Source organism: Canis aureus, chromosome 18 (assembly GCF_053574225.1).
Source record: "Canis aureus isolate CA01 chromosome 18, VMU_Caureus_v.1.0, whole genome shotgun sequence".
Classification (NCBI taxonomy): Eukaryota; Metazoa; Chordata; class Mammalia; order Carnivora; family Canidae; genus Canis; species Canis aureus.
This window is the reverse complement of record NC_135628.1, coordinates 2,824,061-2,843,007: the sequence shown is the minus strand read 5'-3', so window position 1 is coordinate 2,843,007 and position 18,947 is coordinate 2,824,061. Positions and strand designations below refer to the sequence as shown.

The 18,947-nt window shown below is 35.3% G+C and overlaps 1 long non-coding RNA gene across 2 annotated transcripts in view; it reads right to left on the bottom strand.

Annotated features, from left to right (window-relative positions):
• The window catches only part of LOC144288498 (uncharacterized), a 67,968-nt gene that overhangs the window by 47,498 nt on the left and 1,523 nt on the right, over window positions 1–18,947 (bottom strand). The window lies entirely within an intron of this gene.

The following is an 18,947-nucleotide window of genomic DNA, read 5'->3' as shown; positions in this document are numbered from 1 at the left end:
AAATTTTAGCAGAGTCTTTTTGCCCCCTCTTCACTTCATGGCATTTTCATCTGGAATACTATTGACATAATTTTATCTCACCTAAATGTGTAGAACACTCGCACTCAAATATAATCCAAAAAAAATATGAAAACCTTTGAAAACTCACTATTCATCTGCTTTTCTCTTCATGCCTCATTGTGAAGACCAGTGTCCTTCTGGATTCATCATACTTCTTTTTAACGACTTGTTTGGTGCATCCCAACTTTCAAGTGATTTTTGCCAAAATGAATCACCTTATTTTTTCTTTTTTTTTTTTATTTTTTTTTTTTTAAAACGAATCACCTTAGATACTAGTTGCTCTTTCAACAGCAGGCCTTAACAGAGCCAGTTCAAGGATGTCGCAGTGAAATAGAGAGCACATTCCCCGGCAAAGATTTCGCTTGTGCCACTTTCCCCAGGCAACCTCACTTTTTCCTACCTCTCGGAGATCACAGTTGCTACCAATAGATCCCACGCTAGAGAGATTCTGAGAGAGGTCTTTGTTCCTCCGTCTGCTTGTACTCTGGATCCTGTTGATTTTAATTTGTGATGCCTTGACTCTCTCAGATTGTCCTGCAGCAGCCTTATGATTCACGTCCCCCCCTTTTCCTGATAACTCGGTCTCTGCCTGCCTCTTTCCCCTGCCTCACCTGCAGAAGAGGCCTGTCCCTTCCTGGTTAGCTCCCACCCGTCATCATCCATGTAGAAGTAGAGCCATTGAGGAGAGAGATGCGTGGCATCCTGTGTGAATGTGAGCTCATCAGAGCAGGGGACTAAGTCATAGAATCTACGGTTTTATCTTCCTTTGGTTGAAAGTAAAAAAAAACAAAAAAACAAAAAAAAATACTACATTTATCTTATGCATGTGAGAATTTGGAATTCTCCATCCAGAGCTTTATATAGAATCCGTTAATCACAGGTAGGAACTGAATTAATCACAGGCTATTAGCACCAGAAGGATCCTGATATTTTCATTTTTGGGGACCTGTTTTTGGTATAGTAGATCTTTCAGGAGCCTGGCCACGATAAAAGTAGAACTCTACTGCCTGACAGGAGGGAGGCAGGACTTTCCAAAGCCTAACTCCACATCATAATTTTGGTTCTTCTTAATTCTCTATGGTGCCCATCTTGTCCCATCTGAATAAAATGAATGTCTTCTCTGGGTTTTTTACATTTGTAGGAAAAGGAGGACCAGTGATATGCAAATTAGCAACAGAACTGAGAATGAAAATAAAGTGCCCCGATACACCAGGAGCCGTCTATGCCTAACGTACAATCTGTGAATGCTGGTGTCAACAGTTTAACTTAAAAGTGCAAACCTTTGTGTATGGTGAAAGAGAGTGGTCTAGTTTCATTCTCTGCATGTGGATGTCCAATTTTCCCAGCACCATTTATTGAAGAGACTGTCTTTCTTCCAATGGATAGTCTTTCCTCCTTTATCGAATATTAGTTGACCATAAAGTTCAGGGTCCACTTCTGGGTTCTCTATTCTGTTCCACTGATCTATGTGTCTGTTTTTGTGCCAGTACCACACTGTCTTGATGACCACAGCTTTGTAGTACAACCTGAAATCTGGCATTGTGATGCCCCCAGATATGGTTTTCTTTTTTAAAATTCCCCTGGCTATTCGGGGTCTTTTCTGATTCCACACAAATCTTAAAATAATTTGTTCTAACTCTCTGAAGAAAGTCCATGGTATTTTGATAGGGATTGCATTAAACGTGTACATTGCCCTGGGTAACATTGACATTTTCACAATATTAATTCTGCCAATCCATGAGCATGGAATATTTTTCCATCTCTTTGTGTCTTCCTCAATTTCTTTCAGAAGTGTTCTATAGTTTTGAGGGTATAGATCCTTTACATCTTTGGTGAGGTTTATTCCTAGGTATCTTATGCTTTTGGGTGCAATTGTAAATGGGATTGACTCCTTAATTTCTCTTTCTTCATTCTCATTGTTAGTGTATAGAAATGCCACTGATTTCTGGGCATTGATTTTGTAACCTGCCACGCTACCGAATTGCTGTATGAGTTCTAGCAATCTTGGGGTGGAGACTTTTGGGTTTTCTATGTAGAGTATCATGTCATCGGCGAAGAGGGAGAGTTTGACTTCTTCTTTGCCAATTTGAATGCCTTTAATGTCTTTTTGTTGTCTGATTGCTGAGGCTAGGACTTCCAGTACTATGTTGAACAGCAGTGGTGAGAGTGGACATCCCTGTCTTGTTCCTGATCTTAGGGGAAAGGCTCCCAGTGCTTCCCCATTGAGAATGATATTTGCTGTGGGCTTTTCATAGATGGCTTTTAAGATGTCGAGGAATGTTCCCTCGATCCCTACACTCTGAAGAGTTTTGATCAGGAATGGATGCTGTATTTTGTCAAATGCTTTCTCTGCATCCAATGAGAGGATCATATGGTTCTTGGTTTTTCTCTTGCTGATATGATGAATCACATTGATTGTTTTACGGGTGTTGAACCAGCCTTGTGTCCTGGGAATAAATCCTACTTGGTCATGGTAAATAATTTTTTTAATGTACTGTTGGATCCTATTGGCCAGTATCTTGTTGAGAATTTTTGCATCCATGTTCATCAGGGATATTGGTCTGTAATTCTCCTTTTTGGTGGGGTCTTTGTCTGGTTTTGGAATTAAGGTGATGCTGGCCTCATAGAACGAATTTGGAAGTACTCCATCTCTTTCTATCTTTCCAAACAGCTTTAGGAGAATAGGTATGGTTTCTTCTTTAAACGTTTGATAAAATTCCCCTGGGAAGCCATCTGGCCCTGGACTCTTGTGTCTTGGGAGGTTTTTGATGACTGCTTCAATTTCCTCCCTGGTTATTGGCCTGTTCAGGTTTTCTATTTCTTCCTGTTCCAGTTTTGGTAGTTTGTGGCTTTCCAGGAATGCGTCCATTTCTCAAAATGGATGAAAGATCTAAATGTGAGACAAGATTCCATCAAAATCCTAGAGGAGAACACAGGCAACACCCTTTTTGAACTCGGCCATAGTAACTTCTTGCAAGATACATCCACGAAGGCAAAAGAAACAAAAGCAAAAATGAACTATTGGGACTTCATCAAGATAAGAAGCTTTTGCACAGCAAAGGATACAGTCAACAAAACTCAAAGACAACCTACAGAATGGGAGAAGATATTTGCAAATGACATATCAGATAAAGGGCTAGTTTCCAAGATCTATAAAGAACTTATTAAACTCAACACCAAAGAAACAAACAATCCCATCATGAAATGGGCAAAAGACATGAAAAGAAATCTCACAGAGGAAGACATAGACATGGCCAACATGCACATGAGGAAATGCTCTGCATCACTTGCCATCAGGGAAATACAAATCAAAACCACAATGAGATACCACCTCACACCAGTGAGAATGGGAAAAATTAACAAGGCAGGAAACAACAAATGTTGGAGAGGATGGAGAAAAGGGAACCCTCATACACTGTTGGTGGGAATGTGACCTGGTGCAGCCACTCTGGAAAACTGTGTGGAGGTTCCTCAAACAGTTAAAAATATACCTGCCCTACGACCCAGCAATTGCACTGTTGGGGATTTACCCCAAAGATACAAATGCAATGAAACGCCGGGACACCTGCACCCCGATGTTTCTAGCAGCAATGGCCACGATAGCCAAACTGTGGAAGGAGCCTCGGTGTCCAACGAAAGATGAATGGATAAAGAAGATGTGGTTTATGTATACAATGGAATATTACTCAGCCATTAGAAATGACAAATACCCACCATTTGCTTCAACGTGGATGGAACTGGAGGATATTATGCTGAGTGAAGTAAGCCAGTCGGAGAAGGACAAACATTATATGTTCTCATTCATTTGGGGAATATAAATAATAGTGAAAGGGAATATAAGGGAAGGGAGAAGAAATGTGTGGGAAATATCAGAAAGGGAGACAGAACGTAAAGACTGCTAACTCTGGGAAATGAACTAGGGGTGGTAGAAGAGGAGGAGGGCGGGGGGTGGGAGTGAATGGGTGACGGGCACTGGGGGTTATTCTGTATGTTAGTAAATTGAACACCAATAAAAAATAAATAAAAAATAAAAAAAAAAGTGCAAACCTTTAACACAACGGGGTTGCTCTGAATTTCTGTATCCGTATCAATTCCTGCTTGTTCTCGCAAGCAAAAACATTGCTACCACAACCCCAGAAAAGCAACCGTTTAGTGGCAAATTTTAACTGTCTCATAGGATTCCCAGAGGAATATCATGCGTCAATGAATCATCAGTTATGGTTCTGATAAAAATACATTAACTTACATCGGTTAGTATTCTATACTGAAAACCAAATCCTATGCATTGTTTACCTTCCTTCTTCTATAATTCTAAGAGTCGGTTACTATTATACCTTTTTTAAAGTTTTTTTTTAAAGAATCTCAAAGTTAAACATATTGTAAGTAGCAGTATATTTAGACTCAAACTCAGAAATGATGGGAGGCCTGGGGGGCTCAGCGGTTGAGCATCTGCCTTTGGCTCAGGTCGTGACCCCGAGGTCCTGGGATCGAGTTCCGCATCGGGCTCCCTGCATGGAGCCTGCTTCTCCCTCTGCTGTGTCTCTGCCTCTCTCTCTTTCTCTCTCTCTCTCTCTATGTGTCTCTCATGAATAAATTTAAAAAAAAAAAAACTTTAAAAAAACCCTCAGAAATGATGCATCCAATCTCAGTGCTCTTGCCAGTTCACTGCAAAAGCTATCATTCTTTTTCTTCATATGTACAAACACGCACTCTTGCACAGAGCTGTGGAATCTCCCAGAAATCTTTCCTTCATCCCACTAATCTCAGGAACGCAGTTGAGTTATGCAAGATGAATAAGCTCTAGATACCTGCTGGACAACAGCGTGCCTGTAGCCAACAATACCATATTGTACACTTAAAATTTCATCAATCTCATGCTGTGTTCTTACAACAATTAAAAAAATAAATAAATAAAAGTAAACCAGGGAGAGAAAAGTATCCATTGCTTTTTATAGCACTTTTTACTCACTGAAAAAGGCAAACTATGAATAAAGGTTACCTTCTTGGGGCCCATGGGCGGCTCAGTCAGTTAAGCATCTAACCTCAGCTTAAGTCACAATCTCAGGGTCCTGGGATCGAGTCCCAAATCTGCTGGTCCCTCTGCACCCCCCCCTACTCATTTTCTCCCTCTCTTTCTCTTTTTCTCTGTCAAATAAATAAAACCTTTTTTAAAAAGAGATTATGTTCTTAATCAAAAACCAAAATGAACTTTCATTATTTTTATGTGCTATGTCCTTCAAAGAGCAACCTCATATTGGTCAATAGCTGGGGAATGTTTAAATTGATTTTCTTTGAATTTACTTCAGTTCTGAGGGTGATCAATTAATACAAGCTTGTCAGGAGAAAAAAAAATGAACAAGCCATTTCCGCTGGCCTCATATTCACTTTTTTTTCTTAATTCTGCTAATTTGAATAAATTTTATGGAATCAGAAGTACGTGTAGTTCCTCTTTATGTACTTGTCATCCCTACCAAATTTCAATAACCAAAATATATAGGCTATAAAGAGGGAAGTTGATAATCATTTTTTATTATGACATGTAATAATAGTCTTTTTATTTAAAAATAATCTTTAAACATCATTATTATAATGTTATCCTTGAGGTAATCTCGCCTGCAGCTGACAAAATTAGCCAGACACAGAATGACTGGTGACTCGGACAATTTACATGGATGAGCTTATCATCAGGAAGCAAATTGACATAGAAAGTTCAAATAATTAAAGTTATTTCATTTACGATGTGGAACCTTTCCTGACATTTGTCTGAATTCATTTTTTATTAAAAATGGATAAATGTATATCATTTAGTCTAAATTTTTAAAAGCTACAAACAATAGGCAGAATTGAATCTTTGAATTAGAGCGAAGATGGTTGGAGGAAGGATGACTTAGAAACTGTTCACCCTTCAAGCAGTCTTGAGCTAAGGCAATTGATATGTACAGCCATGCTTTAGGTTAAACTAAATGTGCACAGAACAGCTTTACTCAGAGTAAGTATAACATGGTTTCAAGAATTCTAGAAAGGTCTGATGGCCTTTATGTTGTCTCTCTGATATCCGACCCATGGCATTCACACTTCAAGTATTTTGCAAAATGCAAATGCCCTTCAGATAGCCCTCTAAGCCCTGATCAGTCAAGTAATACTCAGTGGGTGTGAAGAGATATTACAGTAGACTTTAAAACGTCGGAAGGAGAGAATTAGATTTCAACGATGAGGGACTGAGGGAATACTGATGGCATCAAGGATTGAGGGAATTTCAAGGATTGAGGGAATATTGATGGCATCAAAAATTCACTGCATATTCTAAATTCTGCCTAAAATTGACTTTTTCTCCTGAGCTCATAATTAGCATAACTATCCATTACGAGGCGTATATAATATACACCCTAAAAAACTATCAGAAGTAATCATTTCACATATACACGCTTACACATGCACGTAAGTGTGCTGATTTTCTATGTTAAATTTACACTCAAGTGTCTCAAGCAACTCATCTAGTTACCTTCTGTCCCTAAAAACACCTCTGACTTCTTTTCCTTAAGCTAGTGTGATTTGTAATTAGTGTTAATCTAATTATGTGGCTTTATTTATATTAAAAACTAGTTTCTTGCCAAATTTTTCTCCATTTTGATTCAAAATTGAAGTATACTGTAGGCGACCCAAAAACTTCATAAATAATCACTCTTTACCCCATCAGAAATAGATGGCTAAGACAATTAGAAGTGCAAAAAAGGTTAAAAATCTATACTTTCCTGTTGACTCTTTGGTTCTGACTCCATTTTTTTTTTTTTTAGTTCTTTATATATTAGATATATTAGCAGTGAGGTATATGTCTTGAGTATTTTATTCCAGTTTGTCAGTTATCTTTTGACTTCACCTATGTTGTTTAGTCATGCAAATTTTCTGTCTTTTATAATGCAAAAAAAAAATAAATAAAAACCTTCCTCTGCCTTTCTGGGAAATGAAAGCTTGAATCTCTAGGATTCTCTAGAGATGCAGTTGAATAAGAAATAAATGTAAAATGTAAAGTATGAGATTTGGGGAAAAGTCCTTCAATTGTAAATGAAAGAGTGCACAATCTTGGCTAAATCCTTATTCTCAACTCCTTTGACAAATGTGTCTTAATAACACAGTTTTTTTTTTTTTTAGATAAAATGTAAATGTTTTTAACATTTATGTGCCTGAAGTAAATTTGTGAGGCTTAATATGCATCAATATACATCAATCCTATAGATTTTTTTATTTAGATATTCTATCTTCTTACTTATTTTTGTCCGTGTGATCTACCGTCTACTGAAAGAGCTGATAAGAGTTTCCTTACTAGTGACTTTCTTTGCAATCTTCTTGAAATACCTACAATTTTAATTTCCAAGTCATTGTTGATGCATAAGTACTCCTAAGTATCCCTATGTTCAATCTGTATCACTACTGAGGATTGTCAATTTTGACATTAAATCACGTTCTTCTTTGATATCTTCAATGCCTGTAGTCTTGAACTCTGCTTAGATATTAGGATCACTTACCTGCAATCTATAGTTTTTATTTGCATTTCTTGTATTGTTCTTTATTTTACATGCATCTCTAGTCTACAAAATATAGATGACTTTTATCTTGTGGGGCAAATTGAAATTATTTTCTATTAATAGTTAATATATTTCCTTCATATTTATTTGCATTATGAATATGTTTTGTCTTCATTCTCTTTAAATATTTAAAAAAAAAGAAAAAAAAGAAAAAAATATATAAATATTTTTTTAAGATTTTATTTATTTATTTATTTATTTATTTATTTATTTATTTATTTATTTTAGTAAACTCTATGCCCAAGGTAGGGCTTGAGCGTATGTTCCCAAGATCAAGAGTTGCATGCTCTACCGATGAAGGTCAAGGCACCCTTCTATCAAAATATTTTATAATGTGTATTTTGTTAGGTATGCTATGTTTATTAATTGATGAGATATGTATTTTTTTGCTCTTAAAAATAATTTAGGAAGGTTTATGTTTTTGTTCTGGTGAAATTTGCATACTTACACTATTTAATATACTTGATCTCCTTTCTCTTATTTTATTACTTACTATTTGGTTACATTATTTGTACTTTGACACAATATATAACATTTCCACGTTAATATAACGCCATCATCCTCACCTTTGCTTTGTATATACATTCATTTAGTTTTAAATCAGTTATTGTACTGAAGTTTTCCCACTCATCGTTTGGCTAAATGAAGCTTATTATATAGTATAGGGGCTGGCAAACTACATCTTATGGACCAGACATGGCCCACTATCTTTTTTTTTAATGAATAAAATTGTATTGGAACAGTGTCATACCCACTTGTTTACATATTTGTCTATATCTCCTTTCACACTAAAGTGCAAACGTTGAGGAGTTGAAACAGAGATCATACAGCTGACAAAGTGAAAATTATTTCCTGTCTGGCTATTAATGGAAAAAGTCTGCTACCCTTTGGTGAGGTAAATTTCTCAAGAAAGGCTGATGGGTGCAGAAATCTCTAAGTTCTTATATGCTGAAAGCTGATTTAATATAGCCTTGATATATTAATTGGAGTTTGGATTGACTACTAAATGATTGATTTGCACTGTCTTTAATTTATTTTTCTTTTTTTCTTTCTTTCTTTTTTTTTTTTTTCCTATGCTATTCCATTTTCTCCTTACATTGATCATGGCCTTAAATTTATTAATTAAGGGTATTGCACATGGATTCAAAATGCTGCATTATTTTATATGTCAAAAAGTGTTTAATCATTCCCTGCTCTATAACTGGCAGAAATGCTATAATCACACATGTGTCAAAACAAAATTCATAGGGTACAAAATACAGTACTTCTATAAAGGTATTAAAAGGTCCTGCAAAGTGCAAATCTAACTACCAGAAAGTGATTTTCCTTATTTTTGGAAGTAATGAATCAGCCTTATTAATTCCATTTGTCATGCAGGTATTATTTAAATATATTAAAGCAATTTTAGACCTGTCATTTATGTAATTACATCATTTTTCTATCCCCTGATTATCCATTCAATATCTTGCTTATTCAAAAATAGTTCTGCTTGCTAGCTGTCTGCCCAAATCTGCAACCCTACTCTCCTCAACACACTCCAGGGTCTTTTCTTCCTCCTTCCATTGGTTCTATCAGAGATAGACATCCTCTATCTATCTGGATAGACATCCTCACTTATGTCTCTTTCTCAATCATTTTTTTCTTCAAATGTAATACCTTTTCCATTCCTCTACTCCATATTATGTAACTAAATTTCATTGAAAGCTATCTTTGTGTCCTGTTTCAGCTAAATATTGTAAGGGAGGCCAGGATAGAAGAGGGATCTATGAGAGATGACAGGATATGTGAGTATTGTTTCTGACAATCTATAATATACCTTATGTATAAATAATTATAAAAATACCATATAGAGAAAAATAAATTTTAAATAAGGACATATCTGAAGTTTCCCAAAACTTTAAATATGGGTCAAAAAACATAACCAAAGGTGGCATGAGTAAGAGCAATATAAAATTCCATGTATTCTACAGACTTTTAACTACGGAGAACAAAGTGAGGGTTGCTGGAGGGAAAGTGAGCAAGGGGATGGGCTAAATGGGTGATGGGAATTAAGGAGGGCATTTGTCGTGATGAGCTCTGAGTGTTGTATTAAGTGATGGATTGCTAAACTCTGAAACTAATATTACACCGTATGTTAACTAGTTGGAATTTAAATAAAAACTTGAAAAAAAGATAAATTTCATGTATTCCAAAGCTAGAGGAAAAAAAATAAAAGTAAAAACATCATCAATTTTCCCATAATTCACTTCCAAGTAAGTTTTTAACAAAAGATGGGTTGTATTCATAATCAAGAAAACTGCTGCTAATCAATTGTGATTAGGTTATTATACTCTTAGTTAATGCAGTGAAACTTGAATTAGAAACAAATAATGGGACAATCAATGTAGAAGAGCAACATTTCCTTATCTATGTCCACTTAATAAATCACAATTAATGGACTTGAGGATAATTTACTATTTTAGGCCACCAAGCAAAATTTCATAAGCCACTGTACCCCATTCTATGGTTCTACCTGCATGGTTGTGACCCCTGTTATGTTTATGTTATCCTCTTTCCTACATATACTCTTACACCAATGATGAAACGATCTTGAAACAGCACACATAAAGAACAAAACAAAGCCTCCCAAACATCAACAGTGTGCTGACTACTTCTCTAATTTTTATATTTCTCTCAACTTCCAAATGAGCATTGACCAGTAGGGATGAGATTAAAACCCGAGACAAAATCAATGCACACTCTATCTCATGATAAGAGGAAGAGTTATTTGATACAACACTTTGGTTATAGCAGCGCATACCAAATTTTGTTTTCTGTCACAATGATGTATAAGTCTTTGTTTTCTCAAATTGCATCCTTATAACTTTGGTAATATGTAGCATGGTGACTATAGTTAATAGTGTATTGCATATCTGAAAGTTCCTAAAAGAGTAAATCTTAAAAGTTCTCATCACGAGAAGAAAAAGTTGTAACTATGTACAATGATGAACATTAACTAGATGAATTGTGGTGATCATTTTGCAAAATATGCAAATACTGAATCATTATGTTGTATACCTGAAACCACTATACTGGTATATATCTATTATACCTTAATAAAAATAAACAATTTTTGAGAGGGGAAATACAATTATTGTAAAAATACAGTTTGATTTACCCATCAAAAACCAAAGCAAACACGGAGGCTCAGTCATTTGAGCATCTGCCCTCAGCTCAGGTCATGATCTTATGAGATTGAAGGCTGCATCAGGGTCCCTGCACATTTGATGGGGAGTATGCTTCTCTCTCTCTCTTGCTCCTTCTCTCTCTCCAAAATAAATAAATAATCTTAATAAAAAGTGTGTGGGTATGTATACACAAATTAAATTACTGTACAAAATTAGTGGTAATATATGGTGGAGTTTAAAATTTATGTTGTACTAAACTACATAGAAATGATGAAAAGTTGAAAGGGGTAAATGAATTTAAAGTATTTCAGAGTTCAACTGCACTGTAGAACTGATAAAATGAATGATTTCCATTGACTACAATATTCAAGAATGGTTTGGGACTATCAATGAGGGAGCATTTTTGCCCCCAAGGGATATTTGGCAATCTGATAATTTTAGTTTGGATGTCACCACTGGGGAGAGGAGTGCGACAGACATCTAGTGATTAGAATCCAGGGATGCTGCTAAACATTCTACAAAACACAAGAGAATCTCCTCAACAAGGAATTATTCATACTAAAATATCAACAATGCCAAGATGAAAAGGTGCTCTAGGGTAACCACTAAATTATAATAATTCATAAGTAACAAATGGACTGGTAGAAAAATATGGTAATAAAATATGTAATTAAAAATATATGATAAGATTGGGCTCCTGAGTGGCTCAGTTGGTTGAGCATCCAACTATTGGTTCTGGCTCAGGTCATGAGATCAGAGTTGTAAGATTAAGCCCTGCATGTAACTTTGTGCTGGGCATGGAGCCTACTTGGGATTCTCTCTCTCCCTCTCCTTCTGCCCCTTCTCTCTCTCTCTCTCTCTCTCTCTCACTCTCTCTCCCCCCTTCCCCCAAAATTATATATATGTAATTTATATACATATATATTTTTATATATGTATATATATATCATTTATATATGTATTATATACATAATACATATGTGACAAGACAAAAAGAGAAACATAAAACAGATGGGTTTAAAAAGAGAAAAAAGTAGGAAAATGATAGATATTAACACAGCTATGTCAGTAATTAAAATATATGAAGACTGACTACTCCAAATGAAAAGACTAAGATTTGAAACTGGGAAACCAAAAATAAATATACATATAATGCAAGGCACACTCACAATATGAACACTGAGGAAAGATGATCACAAATGGATAAAAAAAAGACCATAATGCAAGTATTGACCAAAGGATATCTTTATTAGTTAGACAAATGTAGACACATGTAAATTTTAAGTCAAGACACTATAATAGATAAAAATAGACATTTCATAATAAGATAGCCAAAATTCACCAAAAAGATAATCACAGTCTTAAATCTATATGTTCATAACCAGTAGCTTCAAAATATATGAATAGTAGAACTAAACTTAGGAGAACTGAGAGGAAAAATAAAGTAAGGTACAATAGTAGTATGAGGTATTAATGCACCTATCTCAACAGAAACAACAACAAAGAGTAAGTTCTAAGAAGATCCGATTAACACAATTGATAAACTTGACCCAACTTATAGAAAATTGCATTCAATGATTACAGAATTCAAATTTTTTCAAGTTCATAAGAATTGTTTACCAAAGTCAACAGCATGCTGGCTAATAAAGAAAGTCTCAAAGAATGTAAAAGATTTGCTATCATTCATAAGTTGTTCTTCGGCCAGAAATAGACATAGTAAATATACATAAAATAAACCTGCTATTTAATGGACAATATTATATAAATATATAAAATATATTCATATAGTTCAAAGATCAAATAAGAACTTACGATGGAAATTATTTCTTGAATACTTTAATTATTTTATACATATTAAATGTATAGCCTCTGTAGTCATAGTAATGCTCTGGTCCTTGATCTGTGTTTTTATTAAATGGGTACATCAGTTTGTGCTTATATTTATGATCTGTGCATTTCTCTGTGTATATATTTAAATAAGAAATTACTAAACTAATAAATGTAGCCACAAAGTCAATTACTTTTTCCAGTTTATAATCATATAAGTTTATGAGAAAAAAAGCTCTAAAATTAACCTGATCTTACTCCATTTAGTCCATTTTCATTTAATGTAATTGTATTTGGGTCTATAGGCACTATCTTATTCTTGGTATTGTTGTTGTTTGTTTTTCCCACCTGTCTATGGCTATTTCTTTCCTAATACCTTCTTTTGGAGTATTTAATTTATTATTATTATTATTATTATTATTATTTACTATTTATTTAGTGACTGTCCTAAAAAATAAAAAGTTTCCTTCATTTATTATAATTCAGTGTAAGTTAATAACTCTGCCTCTTGACAGATACTATTTTGGGTTTTACATAATTTACTTATATTTATTTACTGGTGGTTGTATTGTTTTGCGGTATATTTGTTCCTAATTTAGTTAAGGCTCCAGATGACATTATTCTTGTTTTTTTTTAATTCAATACTGATTTGATATACTTATGTTTCTATTCTTATATAGCTTTTTATTTCTTGCATTTCTGTTTCCAAATGGGATCAATTTCTTATGCACCAAGAAATCACTATGATAGTTTTTAATGCAGCAGAAAGTTGGCAGTGAATTATCTGCTATTCTAGAAGTGCTTATATTTTACTTCCATGTATTTACAACTTTACTGTAACTTATAAGTAAGGTTGATGTAAAACAACCATGCACATATTTAAATTATACACTTTAATGAGCTTTGTTATGCATATATACTCCCATGGAACCATTACGACCATCATGATAACAAATATTTGTATCACCTCCAAAGTTACCTTGCATTCAATTATGTCAGTTTTTCTTCCACTCTAGTCTCATGCAACCGCTGACTTCCTTTTCGTCACTATAGATTGGTTTGTGTTATCTAGAATTTTATATAAATGGAATCATTCATTATGTACGATTTTGACATATCTTTCACAACCATTTCTACTACGATATAGCTCCAAAAAGAACAGCGGTTTTTGTCTGTTTTCTCCTTCCATTAATGTATTACAGCAACTAGGTGATTACCTGGCACAAAAATTACAACTTCAATATGTATTATTGAATGACGGGTTGTGTGAATCATGACCAGTTCCCGTGTGAGACTGGATGAGATCTTGGACTCAGTAACACAGGGCTCTAGGAAGACATGGCCAACTACATGCTCTTAGCAAATGAAAGGAGACCTAGTTTTTTTTTTTTTTTTTTTTTTTCTGTAAATTGATATTGGTTTGGTTTACATCTAACATACAATTGTTTGAAGTTATTAAATAGAAAATTGGAAGGATATGTTGACACCAGAACAATAAAGCTCCTCTCATATTCTCCAAGGTAAGAGTAGTTGTCTTAAATATTTATGAGGTACCCTCATACTGAGGAGGAAATGGAGATTTTTGGCTTCTCACTTTTTCCTTAAATACAAACATCTGCATGAACACCTACATGGAGAATGTTCTTTCTTTTGTAAGTCAAGAAAATAATATATCATTCTCTGAAAACAGCATGCTAGTTTGAAACTATACATATGCATTTTCTTTGTTCACAGTACTGTCTTTTTTCAAGATTTCAATTCTCATTTCTCAAAATTCAAATTATTTTTTCTTCATGAATGTTATTCTGATGGTCAAAAAAAGTTGATTTCTTCCATTCTCATAATTTGTACATGCTGATATTATTTTATTTAGATTATTTGTTTATATGTTCAACTCAACTACTATTGCTTGGTTTCTTTAGAGAGGAACTTGATCTTATTCATCTTTAGATCTCCAGCATCTAACATTACCTGACATATATTAAGTTTTCAAAAATGTTTTGGAGAGAATAGTGTGCTTAATCAGGATGGATGTTTTTCTTTTAGACGTTTTGTGGTTTTGAATCATAGTCCACAAATTTCAAGTGTGCTCTCCTTTGTCTTTAATAACATTGCGGAATAATATCATTCAACCCCAGTCATTCAGACGTCTAACTAATGACCATATAGCGGGGACAAACTGTCATTTATAATATATGGCTGGTTACCAACAAAACTCTCACCTCTAGGCCACATGGTGCCTCTGGTCCTGGCAGTTCTGTATCATCCTTTTTATTATTATTATTATTTTCTTAAGTAATCTGTACACCTAGTGTGGGGCTTGAACTCACACCCCAGAGATCAGGAGTCACATGCTCTACTAAAAGCCAGCCACACATCACTGAATCATTTTTACTGTGCTTATGACATGAAGTGTTCTTCAGCAAGGCCAGGAAACATGCAGCCATATTCATCTCAGCACCTGCCTCCTCTCTGTGCCACTAGGGAGCAATATGAGGATCCTAAGAGCTTTCTGCACCATACAATCAAGACGAAAGGACAGGGCTCTTTTTAGGGTTATTTCAGTCAATGGAGTGTGCAGCTCTTTTTTTTTTTTTTTTTTTTTAAAGATGTTATTTATTTATGTGGGAGAGAGCACATGAGCATGCATGATGGGGCAGAGGGGTAGAGGCAGAGGGAGAGGGAAACAGACTCCTACTGAGCGAGGAGCCGGACACCAGCTTGATCCCAGGACCTTAAGAACATAACCTGAGTCTAAGTTGGATACTTAACAAACTGAGCCACCCAGTCACTCCTGAGTATGCGACTCTTGACCCTCAGGGTTGTGAATTCTAGCTCCACACTGGATATAAAGGTTACTTAAAAATAAAATCTTAAAAAAAAAAAAGACTAAAGACATAAGCGGAAAACATGCCCATCTTCTTAATGCTGCTTTTAAAATATTCATTATTCTCCTCTTGGAATAACACATTTTTTTTTAATTTTTATTTATTTATGATAGTCACAGAGAGAGAGAGGCAGAGACATAGGCAAAGGGAGAAGCAGGCTCCATGCACCGAGAGCCCGATGTGGGATTCGATCCCGGGTCTCCAGGATCGCGCCCTGGGCCAAAGGCAGGCGCTAAACCGCTGCACCACCCAGGGATCCCGGAATAACACATTTTTTAAAAGATTTTATTTATTTATTCATGAGAGACATAGGCAAAGGGAGAAGCAGGCTCCATGCAGGGAGGCTGATGGGGGACTCGATTCTGGGAGTCCAGGATCACACCCTGGGCTGAAGGCAGACACTCAACCACTGAGCTACCCAGGCATCCCAGAATAATACATTTAAAAAAAAAATTGTTTATCTTTTATAATATAAGAATAACAGTAATTAAGATAGAATAATTCTTTATGCAATGAAAATTCATTACGGAGGGAAGACAGACAATTATTTCCTATAAATGTGATAAGTATTATCATCTGATAGAGAGTTAAAGTTATCTGCATTAGGTAACCAATCCACCCAGATGGGAGAGATCACAAAGAATATTTTGGAGGTGGCAATGTCTAATTTGAGATATAAAGGACACAAAGGAAATGAGTAAAAGTCAATTGTAATGTTACATCAAGTTTCAAGAAAAAAAAAGCAAGTAAAGTTGCCCGTGTAAGAATACAAAATGCACTAGGAAAGGACTGAGAACAGAGCCTAGATGTGAATGTTTGAAACTTAGCCTAGTAGCAATTGGAAGACAGTACAAAGTCTTAAGATGGCTTAAGGTTTGCACTTTAGAAATACCACTCCAGGGGATCCCCGGATGGCTCAGTGGTTTAGTGCCTGCCTTCAACCCAGAGTGTGGTCCTGGAGTCCCAGGACTGAGTCCCATGTCAGGCTCCCTGCATGGAGCCTGCTTCTCCCTCTGCCTATGTCTCTGCCTCTGTGTGTGTGGGTGTGTGTGTGTGTCTCATGAATAAGTAAATTTTAAAAATATTTTAAAAAGAAGAAAGAAAGAAAGAAGGAAGAAAGAAGAAAGAAAGAAAGAAAGAAAGAAAGAAAGAAAGAAAGAAAGAGAAAGAAGAAAGAAAGAAAGAAAGAAAGAAAGAAAGAAAGAAAGAAAGAAGAAAGAAAGAAAGAAAGAAAGAAAGAAACCACTCCATTTGAAGGCAACAGTTAGGAGGCTCTTAGTCATAAGATCATCAGTTATGATAACTAGAGTGGCTATTGTGAAAAGTAAAGAGATTTAAGGACAAAAAAGAAAATTAGAAAATAGGACAAAAAAGAAAATTAGAAAATAGGATCAGTAGTATCTGTCTATTGATTATGCAGAATGAGAATGAGGTTGAATAAATAGGAGAATACATGATAGTGGCCTAAGTCCTAGCATGGACGTTTGTTACTTTGGTTGAGAAGCCATATAGGAGAAGCAAGTTGATAAGCTTGGATTTGGATGAAGTTGCTGTGATGCAATTAGGAGGAGATACGCAGTCGTAGTTAGTTATATGAGAGGCAGATCTAGTTGGTAGATATACATTTGGACATTACCAGGCATATAGAGTAAGGGAAACCAGTGGATGAAGTGCTTGAGATGCCTACAGAGTATAGAAAGTGAGAATATTTGAAGACACAAGGTAGGAACAACATCTACGGTATGTCAAAGACGTGAAGCACACAGGTTCATGCAGGAGTGCAAGCTAGTGAAGAGTAAGGAAGATCTAGTGAGCGTAGCGGTGTGAGAGACAGACAGTGCTTTCAGAATGTGAGAGTGGTCAAAAATGTGTAGCCATATGGTCCTATAACCGAATCACGCCAACAAATCCATTCATGTTTTTCAAGAAAATGAAACTTCTATCAAGCATTGACCTAAGATTCTTTATTATCTCGGTATTTTCCAAACTGCTCAACACAATTCTGAGAAAAGAAATCGATTCTTATGTACACATATTTTTATTCAAGAGGATAGTCTAGTTTGCAAACAAACAAACAAGCACAGATTGATTTTCCCCCGCAAATGCTTAACTACAGGAAAAAAAAAAAATCAAGCTGATCTCTAATATTTTGTAGCAGAATGAGAGGAGGCAGATTTATATTTATGTTCTCTACACTTTTCATTGCTTTCACCGATTCTTTTTTTTCTTTCCTTCTTTTCCCATTTTTCCCCCTCTCTGTGAGTTGAAATTCAATTTAAAGCAAAGTAAGGATGAATGAAGCATTGGACCCAGCGAATACACCACCAACATACTCAGGGTTTTCAGTGACCAATTTTTCACACTGTTGAAGGGAATGAAATATTAGTATTCATCTCACATTGGAAGTAAGCCGAAAAGGCACAGTTACACTTTTCAGTCTGCTTGTTTTTTATTTGAAGTGCAAACTCACAAACTGTAGTTACAGAGAGGAATACAAAATGCACAGAACAGAAACTGGATTGTTTCTTATGTTAAATGCAAGATCTGTGCATTAAGCTTCTACCTAAAAGATTTTACTTGGACTTCAGAATGCCATCCATTTTAATTGGTTGATTGATATTCATAAAAGGTATTGGTGTCCTAAATAGATACTTATATGGTGGGAAGAGGGGCAAGGGAGTGTTTCTGCCTCGGTTCATACATCAATCTTTGGTACAAAAACAAGCTAAACATAACATTAGCCTTAGCTTCTGAGCCCTGGAAGAGCTTAGCTGAAATAAATTAGGAAAGAAAACCTAAAGGAAACATTTCGGACTGTACTCTGCAACCCCAAATATCTATCTTCTACCCAATTCTTCTATAAACAAGTGGGAAAGCATGTTCTAGCCCAATTATTATGCAGCTGATCAACTAATGTGATAACAAATACTAATGGAAAAAAACAAAGCAAAACACCTCTCTCCTCAGTTTTATCTACACATACAAACTGAGCAAAATAAAGTGGCGTTTCTTTCCTTTGCCCATCGTATGCCCCATTACATTAAAAAAAGCAAAAACAAAACCAGACTTTGAATATGTCCACTTGAAATGTGCTTTCTGCTTTTTAAAAAGGATTTTAAATAATCTTTTCAAAAAAGCATAAACATTTCATGATCAAAAGGACACTTTGCCAAAGTGTGCAGTTTGAAATAGTGTCTTTTTAATCAAAAGCCTGAAAGAAACCCATCAATTCTCTGATTGTGCAATTGAGTGACTCAATTCAAATTTAAATTGTACACAAGGAATCAAACAAATACCGATTTTCTATAATATATGTATGGCATTGGGCCAGGTAGTGGGGAGGTATTAAATAAGACAAAGAATTAGTCCTGCCCTCAGGAGGCTTATAGTCTAATAGGAGAGAGAGATTTTAAAATACAACT